Genomic DNA, 19,580 nt, shown 5'->3' with positions numbered 1-19,580 from the left:
GGGTGTAGGATGCATTTTTTGTGCCAAAAACATTTTTGGGAATTTCAGGGGTCCGGGATGCGGGTTAATGCCCCTTTCAGGCTGCAAATGTTTTTGGGATATTCAGAGCTATCTGACACAGTTATTAGGCCACCAATATTTTCTGTACTTTCGGGGGTCTACGATGCCTGTAAACCCCTTTTTTGGGCCTTCAAAGTTTTCAACATTTTTGCAGGCGTAAAATGCATTTTAGGCCTTTTTGGGCTGATAACATATACTGAACTTTCAAGGGTGTAGGATGCATTTTTTGTGCCAAGATATTTTTGGGAATTTTAGTGGTCTTTGATGCACGTTAATGCCCCTTTCAGGCTGCAAATGATTTTGCGACATGCAGAGCTCTCTGGCACAGTTTTTGGGCCACCAACATTTTCTAGACTTTAGGGGGTCTAGGATGCCTGTAAACCCCTTTTTTGGGCCTTCAAAGTTTTCAACATTTTTGCAGGCCTAAAATGCATTTTTAGGCATTTTTTTGGGCTGCTAACATATACTGAACTTTCAAGGGTGTAGGATGCATGTTTTGTGCCAAAAATATTTTTTGAATTTCAGGGGTCTGGGATGCGGGTTAATGCCCCTTCCAGGCTGCAAATGTTTTTGGGATATTCAGAGCTATCTGACACAGTTATTAGGCCACCAACACTTTCTGGACTTTAGGGGGTCTAGGATGCCTGTAAACCCCTTTTTTCGGCCTTCAAAGTTTTCAACATTTTTGCAGGCCTAAGATGCATTTTAAGGCCTTTTTTGGGATGCTAGCATATTCTGAACTTTCAGGGGTGTAGGATGCATTTTTTGTGCCAAAAATATTTTTGTGAATTTCAGGGGTCTGGGATGCGGGTTGATGCCCCTTTCAGGCTGAAAATGATTTTGGGACATGCAGAGCTCTCTGGCACAGTTTTTGGGCCACCAAAATTGTCTGGACTTTAGGGGGTCTAGGATGCCTGTAAACCACTTTTTTGGGCCTTCAAAGTTTTCAACATTTTTGCAGGCCTAAGATGCATTTTTAGGCATTTTTTGGGCTGCTAACCTATACTGAACTTTCAGGGGTGTAGGATGCATTTTTTGTGCCAAAAATAGTTTTGGGAATTTCAGTGGTCTAGGATGCGTGTTAATGCCCCTTTCAGGCTGCAAACGATTTTGGGACATGTAGAGCTCTCTGGCACAGTTTTTGGGCCACCAACATTTTCTGGACTTTAGGGGGTCTAGGATGCCTGTAAACCCCGTTTTTGGGCCTTCAAAGTTTTGAACATTTTTGCAAGCCTAAGATGCATTTTTAGGCCTTTTTTGGGCTGCTAACATATACTGAACTTTCAAGGGTATAGGATGCATTTTTTGTGCCGAAAATATTTTTGGGAATTGCAGGGGTCTGGGATGCGGGTTTTTTGGGCTTCCAGGCTGCAAATGTTTTTGGGATATTCAGAGCTATCTGACAGTTTTTAGGCCACCAATATTTTCTGGACTTTAGGGGGTCTAGGATGCCTGTAAACCCCTTTTTTGGTCCTTCAAAGTTTTCAACCTTTTTGAGGCCTAAGATGCATTTTAAGGCCGTTTTTGGGCTGCTAACATATTCTGAACTTTCAGGGGTGTAGGATGCATTTTTTTGTGCCAAAAGTATTTTTGGAAATTTCATTGGTCTAGGATTCGGGTTAATGCTCCTTTCAGGCTGCAAATGATTTTGGGACATGCAGATCTCTCTGGCACAGTTTTTGGGCCACTGCCATTTTCTGGACTTTAGGGGGTCTAGGATGCCTGCAAACCCCTTTTTTGGGCCTTCAAAGTTTTCAACATTTTTGCAGGCCTAAGATGCATTTTAAGGCCTTTTTTGGGCTGCTAACATATTGTGAACTTTCAGGGGTGTAGGATGCCTTTTTTGTGCCAAAAATATTTTTGGGAATTTCAGGGATCTGGGATGCAGGTTAATGCCGTTTTCGGGCTGCAAATGTTTTTGGGTAATTGAGAGCTATCTGACACAGTTTTCAGGCCACCACCATTTTCTGGACTTTAAGGGGTCTACGATGCCTGTAAACCCCTTTTTTGGACCTTCAAAGTTTTCAACATTTTTGAAGGCCTAAAATGCATTTTTAAACCTATTTTGGGCTAACATATCCTGAATGTTCAGGGGTGTAGGATGCATTTTTTGTGCCAAAATATTTTTGGGAATTTTAGGGGTCTATGAAGTGGGTTAATGCCCCTTTCAGGCTGCAAATGATGTTGGGACATGGAGAGCTCTCTGGCACAGTTTTTGGGCCACCAATATTTTCTGGACTTTAGGGGTTCTAGGATGCCGGTAAACCCCTTTTTTGGTCCTTCAAATTTTTGAACCTTTTTGCATGCCGAAAATGCATTTTAAGGCCTTTTTTGGGCTGCTAACAAATTATGAACTTGCAGCGGTGTAGGATGCATTTTTTGTGCCAAAATATTTTTGGGAATTTTAGTGGTCTATGATGCAGGTTAATGCCCCTTTCAGGCTGCAAATGATTTTGGGACATGCAGAGCTCTCTGGCACAGTTTTTGGCCCACCAACATTTTCTGGACTTTAGGGGGTCTAGGATGCCTGTAAATTCCTTTTTTGGGCCTTCAAAGTTTTCAACATTTTTGCAGGCCTAAGATGCATTTTTAGGCCTTTTTTGGGCTGCTAACATATACTGAACTTTCAAGGGTGTAGGATGCATTTTTTGTGCCAAAAATATTTTTGGGAATTTCAGGGGTCTGGGATGCGGGTTAATGCCCCTTTCAGGCTGCAAATGTTTTTGGGATATTCAGAGCTATCTGACACAGTTATTAGGCCACCAATATTTTCTGGACTTTAGGGGGTCTACGATGCCTGTAAACCCCTTTTTTGGGCATTCAAAGTTTTCAACATTTTTGCTAGCCTAAAATGCATTTTTAGGCCTTTTTTGGGCTGCTAACATATACTGAACCTTCAAGGGTGTAGGATGCATTTTTTGTGCCAAAAATATTTTTGGGAATTTCAGGGGTCTGGGATGCGGGTTAAATCCCCCTTTCAGGCTGAAAATGATTTTGGGACATGCAGAGCTCTCTGGCACAGTTTTTGGGCCACCAATATTTTCTGGACTTTAGGGGGTCTACGATGCCTGTAAACCCCTTTTTTGGGCATTCAAAGTTTTCAACATTTTTGCTAGCCTAAAATGCATTTTTAGGCCTTTTTTGGGCTGCTAACCTATACTGAACTTTTAGGGGTGTAGGATGCATTTTTTGTGCCAAAAATAGTTTTGGGAATTTCAGTGGTCTAGGATGCGTGTTAATGCCCCTTTCAGGCTGCAAATGATTTTGGAACATGCAGAGTTCTCTGGCACAGTTTTTGGGCCACCAACATTTTTTGGACTTTCAGGGGTCAAGGATGCCTGTAACCCCCTGTTTTGGGCCTTCAAAGTTTTCAACATTTTTGCAGGCCTAAGATGCATTTTAAGGCCTTTTTTGGGCTGCTAACATATTCTGAACTTGCAGTGGTGTAGGATGCATTTTTTGTGCCAAAATATTTTTGGGAATTTTAGTGGTCTATGATGTGGGTTATTGCCCCTTTCAGGCTGCAAATGATTTTGGAACATGTAGAGCTCTCTGGCACAGTTTTTGGGCCACCAACATTTTCTGGACTTTAGGGGGTCTAGGATGCCTGTAAACCCCGTTTTTGGGCCTTCAAAGTTTTGAACATTTTTGCAAGCCTAAGATGCATTTTTAGGCCTTTTTTGGGCTGCTAACATATACTGAACTTTCAAGGGTATAGGATGCATTTTTTGTGCCAAAAATATTTTTGGGAATTGCAGGGGTCTGGGATGCGGGTTTTTTGGGCTTCCAGGCTGCAAATGTTTTTGGGATATTCAGAGCTATCTGACAGTTTTTAGGCCACCAATATTTTCTGGACTTTAGGGGGTCTAGGATGCCTGTAAACCCCTTTTTTGGTCCTTCAAAGTTTTCAACCTTTTTGAGGCCTAAGATGCATTTTAAGGCCGTTTTTGGGCTGCTAACATATTCTGAACTTTCAGGGGTGTAGGATGCATTTTTTTGTGCCAAAAGTATTTTTGGAAATTTCATTGGTCTAGGATTCGGGTTAATGCTCCTTTCAGGCTGCAAATGATTTTGGGACATGCAGATCTCTCTGGCACAGTTTTTGGGCCACTGCCATTTTCTGGACTTTAGGGGGTCTAGGATGCCTGTAAACCCCTTTTTTGGGCCTTCAAAGTTTTCAACATTTTTGCAGGCCTAAGATGCATTTTAAGGCCTTTTTTGGGCTGCTAACATATTTTGAACTTTCAGGGGTGTAGGATGCCTTTTTTGTGCCAAAAATATTTTTGGGAATTTCAGGGATCTGGGATGCAGGTTAATGCCGTTTTCGGGCTGCAAATGTTTTTGGGTAATTGAGAGCTCTCTGGCACAGTTTTTAGGCCACCAACATTTTCTGGACTTTAGGGGGTCTAGGATGCCTGTAAACCCCTTTTTTGGGCCTTCAAAGTTTTCAACCTTTTTGCAGGCCGAAAATGCATTTAAGGCCTTTTTTGGGATGCTAACATATTCTGAACTATCAGGGGTGTAGGATGCATTTTTTGTGCCAAAAATAGTTTTGGGAATTTCAGTGGTCTATGATGCAGGTTAATGCCCCTTTCAGGCTGCAAATGATTTTGGGACATGCAGAGCTCTCTGACACAGTTTTTAGGCCACCACCATTTTCTGGACTTTAAGGGGTCTAGGATGCCTGTAAACCCCTTTTTTGGTCCTTCAAAGTTTTCGACCTTTTTGCCGGCCGAAAATGCATTGTAAGGCCTTTTTTGGGATGCTAACACATACTGAACTTTCAAGGGTGAAGGATGCATTTTTTGTGCCAAAATATTTTTGGGAATTTTAGTGGTCTATGATGCGGGTTAATGCCCCTTTCAGGCTGCAAATGATTTTGGGACATGTAGAGCTCTCTGGCACAGTTTTTCGGCCACCAACATTTTCTGGACTTTAGGGGGTCTAGGATGCCTGTAAACCCCTTTTTTGGGCCTTCAAAGTTTTCAACATTTTTGCAGGCCTAAGATGCACTTTTAGGCATTTTGTGGGATGCTAACATATACTGAACTTTCAAGGGTGTAGGATGCATTTTTTGTGCCAAAATATTTTTGGGAATTTTAGTAGTCTATGATGCGGGTTAATGCCCCTTTCAGGCTGCAAATGATTTTGGGACATGCAGAGCTCTCTGGCACAGTTTTTGGGCCACCAACATTTTCTGGACTTTAGGGGGTCTAGGATGCCTGTAAATTCCTTTTTTGGGCCTTCAAAGTTTTCAACATTTTTGCAGGCCTAAGATGCATTTTTAGGCCTTTTTTGGGCTACTAACATATACTGAACTTTCAAGGGTGTAGGATGCATTTTTTGTGCCAAAAATATTTTTGGGAATTTCAGGGGTCTGGGATGCGGGTTAATGCCCCTTTTAGGCTGCAAATGATTTTGGGACATGCAGAGCTCTCTGGCACAGTTTTTGGGCCATCAAAATTGTCTGGACTTTAGGGGGTCTACGATGCCTGTAAACCCCTTTTTTGGGGCCTTCAAAGTTTTCAACATCTTTGCAGGCCTAAGATGCATTTTAAGGCCTTTTTTGGGCTGCTAGCATATTCTGAACTTTCAGGGGTGTAGGATGCATTTTTTGTGCCAAAATATTTTTGGGAATTTTAGTGGTCTATGAAGCGGGTTAATGCCCCTTTCAGGCTGCACATGATGTTGGGACATGAAGAGCTCTCTGGCACAGTTTTTGGGCCACCAATATTTTCTGGACTTTAGGGGGTCTAGGATGCCTGTAAACCCCTTTTTTGGTCCTTCAAAGGTTTCAACCTTTTTGCAGGCCTAAAATGCATTTTAAGGCCTTTTTTGGGCTGCTAACTTATTCTCAATTTACAGGGGTGTAGGATGCATTTTTTGTGCCAACATATTTTTGGGAATTTTAGTGGTCTATGATGCGGGTTAATGCCCCTTTCAGGCTGCAAATGATTTTGGGACATGTAGAGCTCTCTGGCACAGTTTTTCGGCCACCAACATTTTCTGGACTTTAGGGGGTCTAGGATGCCTGTAAACCCCTTTTTTGGGCCTTCAAAGTTTTCAACATTTTTGCAGGCCTAAGATGCACTTTTAGGCATTTTTTGGGATGCTAACATATACTGAACTTTCAAGGGTGTAGGATGCATTTTTTGTGCCAAAAGTATTTTTGGGAATTTTAGTAGTCTATGAAGCGGGTTAATGCCCCTTTCAGGCTGCAAATGATTTTGGGACATGTAGAGCTCTCTGGCACAGTTTTTGGGCCACCAACATTTTCTGGAATTTAGGGGGTCTAGGATGCCTGTAAACCCCTTTTTTGGGCCTTCAAAGTTTTCAACCTTTTTGCAGGCCGAAAATACATTTTAAGGCCTTTTTTGGGCTGCTAACATATTATGAACTTGCAGGGGTGTAGGATGCATTTTTTGTGCCAAAATATTTTTGGGAATTTTAGTAGTCTATGATGCGGGTTAATGCCCCTTTCAGGCTGCAAATGATTTTGGGACATGCAGAGCTCTCTGGCACAGTTTTTGGCCCACCAACATTTTCTGGACTTTAGGGGGTCTAGGATGCCTGTAAATTCCTTTTTTGGGCCTTCAAAGTTTTCAACATTTTTGCAGGCCTAAGATGCATTTTTAGGCCTTTTTTGGGCTGCTAACATATACTGAACTTTCAAGGGTGTAGGATGCATTTTTTGTGCCAAAAATATTTTTGGGAATTTCAGGGGTCTGGGATGCGGGTTAATGCCCCTTTCAGGCTGCAAATGTTTTTGGGATATTCAGAGCTATCTGACACAGTTATTAGGCCACCAATATTTTCTGGACTTTAGGGGGTCTACGATGCCTGTAAACCCCTTTTTTGGGCATTCAAAGTTTTCAACATTTTTGCTAGCCTAAAATGCATTTTTAGGCCTTTTTTGGGCTGCTAACATATACTGAACCTTCAAGGGTGTAGGATGCATTTTTTGTGCCAAAAATATTTTTGGGAATTTCAGGGGTCTGGGATGCGGGTTAAATCCCCCTTTCAGGCTGAAAATGATTTTGGGACATGCAGAGCTCTCTGGCACAGTTTTTGGGCCACCAATATTTTCTGGACTTTAGGGGGTCTACGATGCCTGTAAACCCCTTTTTTGGGCATTCAAAGTTTTCAACATTTTTGCTAGCCTAAAATGCATTTTTAGGCCTTTTTTGGGCTGCTAACCTATACTGAACTTTTAGGGGTGTAGGATGCATTTTTTGTGCCAAAAATAGTTTTGGGAATTTCAGTGGTCTAGGATGCGTGTTAATGCCCCTTTCAGGCTGCAAATGATTTTGGAACATGCAGAGCTCTCTGGCACAGTTTTTGGGCCACCAACATTTTTTGGACTTTCAGGGGTCAAGGATGCCTGTAACCCCCTGTTTTGGGCCTTCAAAGTTTTCAACATTTTTGCAGGCCTAAGATGCATTTTAAGGCCTTTTTTGGGCTGCTAACATATTCTGAACTTGCAGTGGTGTAGGATGCATTTTTTGTGCCAAAATATTTTTGGGAATTTTAGTGGTCTATGATGTGGGTTATTGCCCCTTTCAGGCTGCAAATGATTTTGGAACATGTAGAGCTCTCTGGCACAGTTTTTGGGCCACCAACATTTTCTGGACTTTAGGGGGTCTAGGATGCCTGTAAACCCCGTTTTTGGGCCTTCAAAGTTTTGAACATTTTTGCAAGCCTAAGATGCATTTTTAGGCCTTTTTTGGGCTGCTAACATATACTGAACTTTCAAGGGTATAGGATGCATTTTTTGTGCCAAAAATATTTTTGGGAATTGCAGGGGTCTGGGATGCGGGTTTTTTGGGCTTCCAGGCTGCAAATGTTTTTGGGATATTCAGAGCTATCTGACAGTTTTTAGGCCACCAATATTTTCTGGACTTTAGGGGGTCTAGGATGCCTGTAAACCCCTTTTTTGGTCCTTCAAAGTTTTCAACCTTTTTGAGGCCTAAGATGCATTTTAAGGCCGTTTTTGGGCTGCTAACATATTCTGAACTTTCAGGGGTGTAGGATGCATTTTTTTGTGCCAAAAGTATTTTTGGAAATTTCATTGGTCTAGGATTCGGGTTAATGCTCCTTTCAGGCTGCAAATGATTTTGGGACATGCAGATCTCTCTGGCACAGTTTTTGGGCCACTGCCATTTTCTGGACTTTAGGGGGTCTAGGATGCCTGTAAACCCCTTTTTTGGGCCTTCAAAGTTTTCAACATTTTTGCAGGCCTAAGATGCATTTTAAGGCCTTTTTTGGGCTGCTAACATATTTTGAACTTTCAGGGGTGTAGGATGCCTTTTTTGTGCCAAAAATATTTTTGGGAATTTCAGGGATCTGGGATGCAGGTTAATGCCGTTTTCGGGCTGCAAATGTTTTTGGGTAATTGAGAGCTCTCTGGCACAGTTTTTAGGCCACCAACATTTTCTGGACTTTAGGGGGTCTAGGATGCCTGTAAACCCCTTTTTTGGGCCTTCAAAGTTTTCAACCTTTTTGCAGGCCGAAAATGCATTTAAGGCCTTTTTTGGGATGCTAACATATTCTGAACTATCAGGGGTGTAGGATGCATTTTTTGTGCCAAAAATAGTTTTGGGAATTTCAGTGGTCTATGATGCAGGTTAATGCCCCTTTCAGGCTGCAAATGATTTTGGGACATGCAGAGCTCTCTGACACAGTTTTTAGGCCACCACCATTTTCTGGACTTTAAGGGGTCTAGGATGCCTGTAAACCCCTTTTTTGGTCCTTCAAAGTTTTCGACCTTTTTGCCGGCCGAAAATGCATTGTAAGGCCTTTTTTGGGATGCTAACACATACTGAACTTTCAAGGGTGAAGGATGCATTTTTTGTGCCAAAATATTTTTGGGAATTTTAGTGGTCTATGATGCGGGTTAATGCCCCTTTCAGGCTGCAAATGATTTTGGGACACAGTTTTTCGGCCACCAACATTTTCTGGACTTTAGGGGGTCTAGGATGCCTGTAAACCCCTTTTTTGGGCCTTCAAAGTTTTCAACATTTTTGCAGGCCTAAGATGCACTTTTAGGCATTTTGTGGGATGCTAACATATACTGAACTTTCAAGGGTGTAGGATGCATTTTTTGTGCCAAAATATTTTTGGGAATTTTAGTAGTCTATGATGCGGGTTAATGCCCCTTTCAGGCTGCAAATGATTTTGGGACATGCAGAGCTCTCTGGCACAGTTTTTGGGCCACCAACATTTTCTGGACTTTAGGGGGTCTAGGATGCCTGTAAATTCCTTTTTTGGGCCTTCAAAGTTTTCAACATTTTTGCAGGCCTAAGATGCATTTTTAGGCCTTTTTTGGGCTACTAACATATACTGAACTTTCAAGGGTGTAGGATGCATTTTTTGTGCCAAAAATATTTTTGGGAATTTCAGGGGTCTGGGATGCGGGTTAATGCCCCTTTTAGGCTGCAAATGATTTTGGGACATGCAGAGCTCTCTGGCACAGTTTTTGGGCCATCAAAATTGTCTGGACTTTAGGGGGTCTACGATGCCTGTAAACCCCTTTTTTGGGGCCTTCAAAGTTTTCAACATCTTTGCAGGCCTAAGATGCATTTTAAGGCCTTTTTTGGGCTGCTAGCATATTCTGAACTTTCAGGGGTGTAGGATGCATTTTTTGTGCCAAAATATTTTTGGGAATTTTAGTGGTCTATGAAGCGGGTTAATGCCCCTTTCAGGCTGCACATGATGTTGGGACATGAAGAGCTCTCTGGCACAGTTTTTGGGCCACCAATATTTTCTGGACTTTAGGGGGTCTAGGATGCCTGTAAACCCCTTTTTTGGTCCTTCAAAGGTTTCAACCTTTTTGCAGGCCTAAAATGCATTTTAAGGCCTTTTTTGGGCTGCTAACTTATTCTCAATTTACAGGGGTGTAGGATGCATTTTTTGTGCCAACATATTTTTGGGAATTTTAGTGGTCTATGATGCGGGTTAATGCCCCTTTCAGGCTGCAAATGATTTTGGGACATGTAGAGCTCTCTGGCACAGTTTTTCGGCCACCAACATTTTCTGGACTTTAGGGGGTCTAGGATGCCTGTAAACCCCTTTTTTGGGCCTTCAAAGTTTTCAACATTTTTGCAGGCCTAAGATGCACTTTTAGGCATTTTTTGGGATGCTAACATATACTGAACTTTCAAGGGTGTAGGATGCATTTTTTGTGCCAAAAGTATTTTTGGGAATTTTAGTAGTCTATGAAGCGGGTTAATGCCCCTTTCAGGCTGCAAATGATTTTGGGACATGTAGAGCTCTCTGGCACAGTTTTTGGGCCACCAACATTTTCTGGAATTTAGGGGGTCTAGGATGCCTGTAAACCCCTTTTTTGGGCCTTCAAAGTTTTCAACCTTTTTGCAGGCCGAAAATACATTTTAAGGCCTTTTTTGGGCTGCTAACATATTATGAACTTGCAGGGGTGTAGGATGCATTTTTTGTGCCAAAATATTTTTGGGAATTTTAGTAGTCTATGATGCGGGTTAATGCCCCTTTCAGGCTGCAAATGATTTTGGGACATGCAGAGCTCTCTGGCACAGTTTTTGGGCCACCAACATTTTCTGGACTCTAGGGGGTCTAGGATGCCTGTAAATCCCTTTTTTGGGCCTTCAAAGTTTTCAACATTTTTGCAGGCCTAAGATGCATTTTTAGGCCTTTTTTGGGCTACTAACATATACTGAACTTTCAAGGGTGTAGGATGCATTTTTTGTGCCAAAAATATTTTTGGGAATTTCAGGGGTCTGGGATGCGGGTTAATGCCCCTTTTAGGCTGCAAATGATTTTGGGACATGCAGAGCTCTCTGGCACAGTTTTTGGGCCATCAAAATTGTCTGGACTTTAAGGGGTCTAGGATGCCTGTAAACCCCTTTTTTGGTCCTTCAAAGGTTTCAACCTTTTTGCAGGCCTAAAATGCATTTTAAGGCCTTTTTTGGGCTGCTAACTTATTCTCAATTTACAGGGGTGTAGGATGCATTTTTTGTGCCAACATATTTTTGGGGATTTTAGTGGTCTATGAAGCGGGTTAATGCCCCTTTCAGGCTGAAAATGATTTTGGGACACGCAGAGCTCTCTGGCACAGTTTTTGGGCCACCAACATTTTCTGGACTTTAAGGGGTCTAGGATGCCTGTAACCCCCTTTTTTGGGCCTTCAAAGTTTTCAACATTTTTGCAGGCCTAAGATGCATTTTTAGGCCTTTTTTGGGCTGCTAACATATTCTGAACTTGCAGGGGTGTAGGATGCATTTTTTGTGCCAAAATATTTTTGGGAATTTTAGTGGTCTATGATGCGGGTTAATGCCCCTTTCAGGCTGCAAACGATTTTGGGACATGCAGAGCTCTCTGGCACAGTTTTTAAGCCACCAATATTTTCTGGACTTTAGGGGGTCTAGGATGCCTGTAAACCACTTTTTTTGGGCCTTCAAAGTTTTCAACATTTTTGCAGGCCTAAGATGCAATTTAAGGCCTTTTGGGCTGCTAACATATTCTGAACTATCAGGGGTGTAGGATGCATTTTTTGTGCCAAAAATAGTTTTGGGAATTTCAGTGGTCTAGGATGCGGGTTAATGCCCCTTTCAGGCTGCAAATGTTTTTGGGACATGCAGAGCTCTCTGGCACAGTTTTTGGGCCACCAATATTTTCTGGACTTTAGGGGGTCTAGGATGCCTGTAAACCCCTTTTTTGGGCCTTCAAAGTTTTCAACATTTTTGCAGGCCTAAGATGCATTTTTAGGCCTTTTTTGGGCTGCTAACATATACCGAACTTTCAAGGGTGTAGGATGCATTTTTTGTGCCAAAAATATTTTTGGGAATTTCAGGGGTCTGGGATGCGGGTTAATGCCCCTTTCAGGCTGCAAATGTTTTTGGGATATTCAGAGCTATCTGACACAGTTATTAGGCCACCAATATTTTCTGGACTTTAGGGGGTCTAGGATGCCTGTAAACCCCTTTTTTGGGCCTTCAAAGTTTTCAACCTTTTTGCAGGCCGAAAATGCATTTTAAGGCCTTTTTTGGGCTGCTAACATATTATGAACTTGCAGGGGTGTAGGATACATTTTTTGTGCCAAAATATTTTTGGGAATTTTAGTGGTTTATGATGCGGGTTAATGCCCCTTTCAGGCTGCAAATGTTTTTGGGATATTCAGAGCTATCTGACACAGTTATTAGGCCACCAATATTTTCTGGACTTTAGGGGGTCTAGGATGCCTGTAAACCCCTTTTTTGGGCCTTCAAAGTTTTCAACATTTTTGCAGGCCTAAGATGCATTTTTAGGCCTTTTTTGGGCTGCTAACATATACCGAACTTTCAAGGGTGTAGGATGCATTTTTTGTGCCAAAAATATTTTTGGGAATTTCAGGGGTCTGGGATGCGGGTTAATGCCCCTTTCAGGCTGCAAATGATTTTGGGACATGCAGAGCTCTCTGGCACAGTTTTTGGGCCACCAAAACTTTCTGGACTTTAGGGGGTCTAGGATGCCTGTAAACCACTTTTTTGGGCCTTCAAAGTTTTCAACATTTTTGCAGGCCTAAGATGCATTTTAAGGCAGTTTTTGGGCTGCTAACCTATACTGAACTTTCAAGGGTGTAGGATGAGTTTTTTGTGCCAAAAGTATTTTTGGGAATTTCAGGGGTCTGGGATGCGGGTTAATGCCCCTTTCAGGCTGCAAATGTTTTTGGGATATTCAGAGCTATCTGACACAGTTATTAGGCCACCAATATTTTCTGGACTTTAGGGGGTCTAGGATGCCTGTAAACCCCTTTTTTGGGCCTTCAAAGTTGTCAACATTTTTGCAGGCCTAAGATGCATTTTAAGGCCTTTTTTGGGATGCTAACATATTCTGAACTTTCAAGGGTGAAGGATGCATTTTTTGTGCCAAAATATTTTTGGGAATTTTAGTGGTCTATGATGCGGGTTAACGCCCCTTTCAGGCTGCAAATGATTTTGGGACATGTAGAGCTCTCTGGCACAGTTTTTCGGCCACCAACATTTTCTGGACTTTAGGGGGTCTAGGATGCCTGTAAACCCCTTTTTTGGGCCTTCAAAGTTTTCAACATTTTTGCAGGCCTAAGATGCATTTTAAGGCCTTTTTTGGGATGCTAGCATATTCTGAACTTTCAGGGGTGTAGGATGCATTTTTTGTGCCAAAAATATTTTTGTGAATTTCAGGGGTCTGGGATGCGGGTTGATGCCCCTTTCAGGCTGAAAATGATTTTGGGACATGCAGAGCTCTCTGGCACAGTTTTTGGGCCACCAAAATTGTCTGGACTTTAGGGGGTCTAGGATGCCTGTAAACCACTTTTTTGGGCCTTCAAAGTTTTCAACATTTTTGCAGGCCTAAGATGCATTTTTAGGCATTTTTTGGGCTGCTAACCTATACTGAACTTTCAGGGGTGTAGGATGCATTTTTTGTGCCAAAAATAGTTTTGGGAATTTCAGTGGTCTAGGATGCGTGTTAATGCCCCTTTCAGGCTGCAAACGATTTTGGGACATGTAGAGCTCTCTGGCACAGTTTTTGGGCCACCAACATTTTCTGGACTTTAGGGGGTCTAGGATGCCTGTAAACCCCGTTTTTGGGCCTTCAAAGTTTTGAACATTTTTGCAAGCCTAAGATGCATTTTTAGGCCTTTTTTGGGCTGCTAACATATACTGAACTTTCAAGGGTATAGGATGCATTTTTTGTGCCGAAAATATTTTTGGGAATTGCAGGGGTCTGGGATGCGGGTTTTTTGGGCTTCCAGGCTGCAAATGTTTTTGGGATATTCAGAGCTATCTGACAGTTTTTAGGCCACCAATATTTTCTGGACTTTAGGGGGTCTAGGATGCCTGTAAACCCCTTTTTTGGTCCTTCAAAGTTTTCAACCTTTTTGAGGCCTAAGATGCATTTTAAGGCCGTTTTTGGGCTGCTAACATATTCTGAACTTTCAGGGGTGTAGGATGCATTTTTTTGTGCCAAAAGTATTTTTGGAAATTTCATTGGTCTAGGATTCGGGTTAATGCTCCTTTCAGGCTGCAAATGATTTTGGGACATGCAGATCTCTCTGGCACAGTTTTTGGGCCACTGCCATTTTCTGGACTTTAGGGGGTCTAGGATGCCTGCAAACCCCTTTTTTGGGCCTTCAAAGTTTTCAACATTTTTGCAGGCCTAAGATGCATTTTAAGGCCTTTTTTGGGCTGCTAACATATTGTGAACTTTCAGGGGTGTAGGATGCCTTTTTTGTGCCAAAAATATTTTTGGGAATTTCAGGGATCTGGGATGCAGGTTAATGCCGTTTTCGGGCTGCAAATGTTTTTGGGTAATTGAGAGCTATCTGACACAGTTTTCAGGCCACCACCATTTTCTGGACTTTAAGGGGTCTACGATGCCTGTAAACCCCTTTTTTGGACCTTCAAAGTTTTCAACATTTTTGAAGGCCTAAAATGCATTTTTAAACCTATTTTGGGCTAACATATCCTGAATGTTCAGGGGTGTAGGATGCATTTTTTGTGCCAAAATATTTTTGGGAATTTTAGGGGTCTATGAAGTGGGTTAATGCCCCTTTCAGGCTGCAAATGATGTTGGGACATGGAGAGCTCTCTGGCACAGTTTTTGGGCCACCAATATTTTCTGGACTTTAGGGGTTCTAGGATGCCGGTAAACCCCTTTTTTGGTCCTTCAAATTTTTGAACCTTTTTGCATGCCGAAAATGCATTTTAAGGCCTTTTTTGGGCTGCTAACAAATTATGAACTTGCAGCGGTGTAGGATGCATTTTTTGTGCCAAAATATTTTTGGGAATTTTAGTGGTCTATGATGCAGGTTAATGCCCCTTTCAGGCTGCAAATGATTTTGGGACATGCAGAGCTCTCTGGCACAGTTTTTGGCCCACCAACATTTTCTAGACTTTAGGGGGTCTAGGATGCCTGTAAATTCCTTTTTTGGGCCTTCAAAGTTTTCAACATTTTTGCAGGCCTAAGATGCATTTTTAGGCCTTTTTTGGGCTGCTAACATATACTGAACTTTCAAGGGTGTAGGATGCATTTTTTGTGCCAAAAATATTTTTGGGAATTTCAGGGGTCTGGGATGCGGGTTAATGCCCCTTTCAGGCTGCAAATGTTTTTGGGATATTCAGAGCTATCTGACACAGTTATTAGGCCACCAATATTTTCTGGACTTTAGGGGGTCTACGATGCCTGTAAACCCCTTTTTTGGGCATTCAAAGTTTTCAACATTTTTGCTAGCCTAAAATGCATTTTTAGGCCTTTTTTGGGCTGCTAACATATACTGAACCTTCAAGGGTGTAGGATGCATTTTTTGTGCCAAAAATATTTTTGGGAATTTCAGGGGTCTGGGATGCGGGTTAAATCCCCCTTTCAGGCTGAAAATGATTTTGGGACATGCAGAGCTCTCTGGCACAGTTTTTGGGCCACCAATATTTTCTGGACTTTAGGGGGTCTACGATGCCTGTAAACCCCTTTTTTGGGCATTCAAAGTTTTCAACATTTTTGCTAGCCTAAAATGCATTTTTAGGCCTTTTTTGGGCTGCTAACCTATACTGAACTTTTAGGGGTGTAGGATGCATTTTTTGTGCCAAAAATAGTTTTGGGAATTTCAGTGGTCTAGGATGCGTGTTAATGCCCCTTTCAGGCTGCAAATGATTTTGGAACATGCAGAGCTCTCTGGCACAGTTTTTGGGCCACCAACATTTTTTGGACTTTCAGGGGTCAAGGATGCCTGTAACCCCCTGTTTTGGGCCTTCAAAGTTTTCAACATTTTTGCAGGCCTAAGATGCATTTTAAGGCCTTTTTTGGGCTGCTAACATATTCTGAACTTGCAGTGGTGTAGGATGCATTTTTTGTGCCAAAATATTTTTGGGAATTTTAGTGGTCTATGATGTGGGTTATTGCCCCTTTCAGGCTGCAAATGATTTTGGAACATGTAGAGCTCTCTGGCACAGTTTTTGGGCCACCAACATTTTCTGGACTTTAGGGGGTCTAGGATGCCTGTAAACCCCGTTTTTGGGCCTTCAAAGTTTTGAACATTTTTGCAAGCCTAAGATGCATTTTTAGGCCTTTTTTGGGCTGCTAACATATACTGAACTTTCAAGGGTATAGGATGCATTTTTTGTGCCAAAAATATTTTTGGGAATTGCAGGGGTCTGGGATGCGGGTTTTTTGGGCTTCCAGGCTGCAAATGTTTTTGGGATATTCAGAGCTATCTGACAGTTTTTAGGCCACCAATATTTTCTGGACTTTAGGGGGTCTAGGATGCCTGTAAACCCCTTTTTTGGTCCTTCAAAGTTTTCAACCTTTTTGAGGCCTAAGATGCATTTTAAGGCCGTTTTTGGGCTGCTAACATATTCTGAACTTTCAGGGGTGTAGGATGCATTTTTTTGTGCCAAAAGTATTTTTGGAAATTTCATTGGTCTAGGATTCGGGTTAATGCTCCTTTCAGGCTGCAAATGATTTTGGGACATGCAGATCTCTCTGGCACAGTTTTTGGGCCACTGCCATTTTCTGGACTTTAGGGGGTCTAGGATGCCTGTAAACCCCTTTTTTGGGCCTTCAAAGTTTTCAACATTTTTGCAGGCCTAAGATGCATTTTAAGGCCTTTTTTGGGCTGCTAACATATTTTGAACTTTCAGGGGTGTAGGATGCCTTTTTTGTGCCAAAAATATTTTTGGGAATTTCAGGGATCTGGGATGCAGGTTAATGCCGTTTTCGGGCTGCAAATGTTTTTGGGTAATTGAGAGCTCTCTGGCACAGTTTTTAGGCCACCAACATTTTCTGGACTTTAGGGGGTCTAGGATGCCTGTAAACCCCTTTTTTGGGCCTTCAAAGTTTTCAACCTTTTTGCAGGCCGAAAATGCATTTAAGGCCTTTTTTGGGATGCTAACATATTCTGAACTATCAGGGGTGTAGGATGCATTTTTTGTGCCAAAAATAGTTTTGGGAATTTCAGTGGTCTATGATGCAGGTTAATGCCCCTTTCAGGCTGCAAATGATTTTGGGACATGCAGAGCTCTCTGACACAGTTTTTAGGCCACCACCATTTTCTGGACTTTAAGGGGTCTAGGATGCCTGTAAACCCCTTTTTTGGTCCTTCAAAGTTTTCGACCTTTTTGCCGGCCGAAAATGCATTGTAAGGCCTTTTTTGGGATGCTAACACATACTGAACTTTCAAGGGTGAAGGATGCATTTTTTGTGCCAAAATATTTTTGGGAATTTTAGTGGTCTATGATGCGGGTTAATGCCCCTTTCAGGCTGCAAATGATTTTGGGACATGTAGAGCTCTCTGGCACAGTTTTTCGGCCACCAACATTTTCTGGACTTTAGGGGGTCTAGGATGCCTGTAAACCCCTTTTTTGGGCCTTCAAAGTTTTCAACATTTTTGCAGGCCTAAGATGCACTTTTAGGCATTTTGTGGGATGCTAACATATACTGAACTTTCAAGGGTGTAGGATGCATTTTTTGTGCCAAAATATTTTTGGGAATTTTAGTAGTCTATGATGCGGGTTAATGCCCCTTTCAGGCTGCAAATGATTTTGGGACATGCAGAGCTCTCTGGCACAGTTTTTGGGCCACCAACATTTTCTGGACTTTAGGGGGTCTAGGATGCCTGTAAATTCCTTTTTTGGGCCTTCAAAGTTTTCAACATTTTTGCAGGCCTAAGATGCATTTTTAGGCCTTTTTTGGGCTACTAACATATACTGAACTTTCAAGGGTGTAGGATGCATTTTTTGTGCCAAAAATATTTTTGGGAATTTCAGGGGTCTGGGATGCGGGTTAATGCCCCTTTTAGGCTGCAAATGATTTTGGGACATGCAGAGCTCTCTGGCACAGTTTTTGGGCCATCAAAATTGTCTGGACTTTAGGGGGTCTACGATGCCTGTAAACCCCTTTTTTGGGGCCTTCAAAGTTTTCAACATCTTTGCAGGCCTAAGATGCATTTTAAGGCCTTTTTTGGGCTGCTAGCATATTCTGAACTTTCAGGGGTGTAGGATGCATTTTTTGTGCCAAAATATTTTTGGGAATTTTAGTGGTCTATGAAGCGGGTTAATGCCCCTTTCAGGCTGCACATGATGTTGGGACATGAAGAGCTCTCTGGCACAGTTTTTGGGCCACCAATATTTTCTGGACTTTAGGGGGTCTAGGATGCCTGTAAACCCCTTTTTTGGTCCTTCAAAGGTTTCAACCTTTTTGCAGGCCTAAAATGCATTTTAAGGCCTTTTTTGGGCTGCTAACTTATTCTCAATTTACAGGGGTGTAGGATGCATTTTTTGTGCCAACATATTTTTGGGAATTTTAGTGGTCTATGATGCGGGTTAATGCCCCTTTCAGGCTGCAAATGATTTTGGGACATGTAGAGCTCTCTGGCACAGTTTTTCGGCCACCAACATTTTCTGGACTTTAGGGGGTCTAGGATGCCTGTAAACCCCTTTTTTGGGCCTTCAAAGTTTTCAACATTTTTGCAGGCCTAAGATGCACTTTTAGGCATTTTTTGGGATGCTAACATATACTGAACTTTCAAGGGTGTAGGATGCATTTTTTGTGCCAAAAGTATTTTTGGGAATTTTAGTAGTCTATGAAGCGGGTTAATGCCCCTTTCAGGCTGCAAATGATTTTGGGACATGTAGAGCTCTCTGGCACAGTTTTTGGGCCACCAACATTTTCTGGAATTTAGGGGGTCTAGGATGCCTGTAAACCCCTTTTTTGGGCCTTCAAAGTTTTCAACCTTTTTGCAGGCCGAAAATACATTTTAAGGCCTTTTTTGGGCTGCTAACATATTATGAACTTGCAGGGGTGTAGGATGCATTTTTTGTGCCAAAATATTTTTGGGAATTTTAGTAGTCTATGATGCGGGTTAATGCCCCTTTCAGGCTGCAAATGATTTTGGGACATGCAGAGCTCTCTGGCACAGTTTTTGGCCCACCAACATTTTCTGGACTTTAGGGGGTCTAGGATGCCTGTAAATTCCTTTTTTGGGCCTTCAAAGTTTTCAACATTTTTGCAGGCCTAAGATGCATTTTTAGGCCTTTTTTGGGCTGCTAACATATACTGAACTTTCAAGGGTGTAGGATGCATTTTTTGTGCCAAAAATATTTTTGGGAATTTCAGGGGTCTGGGATGCGGGTTAATGCCCCTTTCAGGCTGCAAATGTTTTTGGGATATTCAGAGCTATCTGACACAGTTATTAGGCCACCAATATTTTCTGGACTTTAGGGGGTCTACGATGCCTGTAAACCCCTTTTTTGGGCATTCAAAGTTTTCAACATTTTTGCTAGCCTAAAATGCATTTTTAGGCCTTTTTTGGGCTGCTAACATATACTGAACCTTCAAGGGTGTAGGATGCATTTTTTGTGCCAAAAATATTTTTGGGAATTTCAGGGGTCTGGGATGCGGGTTAAATCCCCCTTTCAGGCTGAAAATGATTTTGGGACATGCAGAGCTCTCTGGCACAGTTTTTGGGCCACCAATATTTTCTGGACTTTAGGGGGTCTACGATGCCTGTAAACCCCTTTTTTGGGCATTCAAAGTTT

The sequence above is a fragment of the Ambystoma mexicanum genome, chromosome 6q (genome assembly GCF_040938575.1).
Source record: "Ambystoma mexicanum isolate Mex_15411 chromosome 6q, UKY_AmexF1_1, whole genome shotgun sequence".
NCBI lineage: Eukaryota > Metazoa > Chordata > Amphibia > Caudata > Ambystomatidae > Ambystoma > Ambystoma mexicanum.
This window is presented reverse-complemented; position numbering follows the sequence as displayed.